We start from the raw sequence: 2,411 nt of genomic DNA on the forward strand, positions 1-2,411 counted from the left end.
TCAGAAATTATGAGCTATATCTAAAGCAGTACATATCTAATCTACATCTAAATGCTAAGTTAGCCCCCACCTCTTGCTTTTTTTTGAGACAGGGCTTCCCTCTGTTGTCCTGGCTAGAGTGCACTGGCAGGATCTCGGTTCACTGCACCCTCCATCTCCTGTACTCAAGCATCCTCGCGCCTCAGCCCTGAGTGGCTGGGATTACAGGTGTGCACTGCAATGCCCAGCTAATTTTTTAATTTAGAATTCAACCTTAAATACTTACATTTACCAAAAAATTCGAGAAGTTAGAAAAAAAAATACTCTGAAAGAAAGGAATACCCTGAAATACGCTGAAAAAAGGAATAAACACAAAAACAGAAATTAATAATTAGAAATATTAAGTTTAGCCTAAAGCTGCCTTCATACATATTTTAAGTTCAGCCTATAGGTTCCTCCATACAGAGTGAACTGTAAATAAACGTCCAAACAGACTGTAACCTACTCTTCTGCCAATCACCGAGTTTCAGCCAATCACAGGCATCAACTCTTCAAACCCTGTTCAAATAAGGCAAAAGCTGAGCTGTAACCCATCTGGCTGTTTCTGCACCTCACTTCCATTTTCTGTACGTACTTTCTTTTTTTCTGTCCATAAATCCTCCCAGACGATGTGTCAGTGCTGGAGTCGCTCTTAACCATTCCATAAATCCTCTCTGACCACATGACAGTGCTAGAGTCACTTTTAACTTATTCTACTTAGGGCAGCTACCAGCTTTAGGAATCAAATCATTCTATGCTCAAACTGTGTCTTAAGTTTTTCTTTTAACGGGGAACAACAACAACAAAAATAGTAGGTGGGCTTCAAGTTAGGCTAAAAAGAGAGGAAAAAAAGAAAAAGCAAAGGAGAAAAAATATTTTAAAAAGAAGAAGAAAAAAGCTCCAGTATAACTAAAAACATAAACCTAAGAGCTGGTTCTTTGGAAAAAAATATAATTTTAAAAGTTAACAAAATGAAGAAAGCAAAAACACACAAAGTGAGATATTTGGGAGAAGTTAAAAGGTTCACAAAAGACTACTTTCCTCCACTTTATGCACATACACTTGAAAATCTGGAAAAAAAAGGATAATTTGTTTTAAGAAATACATGCTTTATCAAAATTAACTCTAGAAGAATTTTTAAAATGTAAATTATAAAAGTGCCACAAAGGAAACATTTCTAGCCTTAAAAGATTTACTCTCCCCAAAGAAAGTATCAGGCTGGGAGGGACATTTTCAACTGAGAAATGATCAAACCTCAAAGAATAGATAATTTTAATGCTCCTTAAATTCTTCAGAGTAAAAGGAAAAAGCAAACGTGCCCAGTTGTTTTTCTTTTTTTCTTTTTTTGTAGAGATGGGGTCTCCCTATGCTTCCTAGATTGGTCTCGAACTTCTGGCTTCAAGCACTCCTCCTGCCTCGGTTCCAAATTTTTTATGATGTGAGCATAACATTGATTCTGAAACCAAACAACATTAGCCATTCCAAAAGAAAATTATTACCCATCTCATTTTTGAATATCAATGCAAAGCTTATAAATAAAATATTAGCAAACAGAATCAAGCAGTGTATTTTAAAAAATATGACAAGTTTATTGCAGGGATAAACTGGATTTTTTATTAGGAATTTATTATAACTAGGACTCATTACTTCAGTATGAGGAAATCCGCTGTCACCCGGTTTGGTCGTCCTTACAGACATCTTCCTTCTCCTCCTGTCTTCCTTTCCAGTGAAAACGTCTTCAAGTTTCCTCTACCAAACCAGAGATTCACCCCTCTTCTTTTATTCTTTCCTCCTCTCTTCTCAGAACAAAGGGGTTGTTGCTGACCAGCCAAGGGCTTCTTATTTGGGGCCGGATCATTCTTCCCTGTGGGACAGTCCTGTCCTTCAGATAGGATGTTGAGGAGCACCCTCGTGTCTACCCACTTAGGTAACAGTAGCATCTCCCGCATCATGACAACCAAAAATGTCTCCAGACCTCCCCAAATGTTCGCGGGGCGGCGAGGAAGGGCAACATGGGCCCTGGTCGAGAACCACTAGTCTAGGCTCGCCCCTCTACCTGGGCACCGCGACTTGCCAGTGTTGGTTATTTTCCCTGGATCCTTTCCATCCTCCTCCTTTGATCCTCACGCCCTCAAATATGACCGAAGGTCCTGTCATTCCACTCCTGCAGCTTTCACTAAGGTCTTAGGCCACTTCCATGTCAAGAAACACAGTGACTCTTTCCAACCCCTGGCCATGTGCCTCAGCGTGAGGGGTAGCGAAGATGCTGAGTGGGATATTCACCTTCCCGAGTTCCAGGAGCCTCCACGGCATCCCGCAGGAGGCACTGGGCGGTGAGGGTGCAGAGGGGCGGGGTGCGGGCCCCGCAGAATGCGGTGTCCGTGTGCGGCTAG

General features: G+C 41.3%; 1 long non-coding RNA gene across 1 annotated transcript; it reads right to left on the reverse strand.

The window, feature by feature from the left end:
• Positions 1 to 1,586: 1,586 nt before the first annotated feature.
• On the reverse strand, positions 1,587 to 2,409 carry LOC111524600. Its single transcript, XR_002725829.2, has 2 exons — positions 2,302 to 2,409; positions 1,587 to 1,882 (listed from the first exon to the last, which is right to left on the reverse strand). It is a non-coding gene; the product is annotated as an uncharacterized LOC111524600 (long non-coding RNA).
• Positions 2,410 to 2,411: the final 2 nt, after the last annotated feature.

Source organism: Piliocolobus tephrosceles, unplaced genomic scaffold, assembly GCF_002776525.5.
Source record: "Piliocolobus tephrosceles isolate RC106 unplaced genomic scaffold, ASM277652v3 unscaffolded_904, whole genome shotgun sequence".
NCBI classification, from domain to species: domain Eukaryota; kingdom Metazoa; phylum Chordata; class Mammalia; order Primates; family Cercopithecidae; genus Piliocolobus; species Piliocolobus tephrosceles.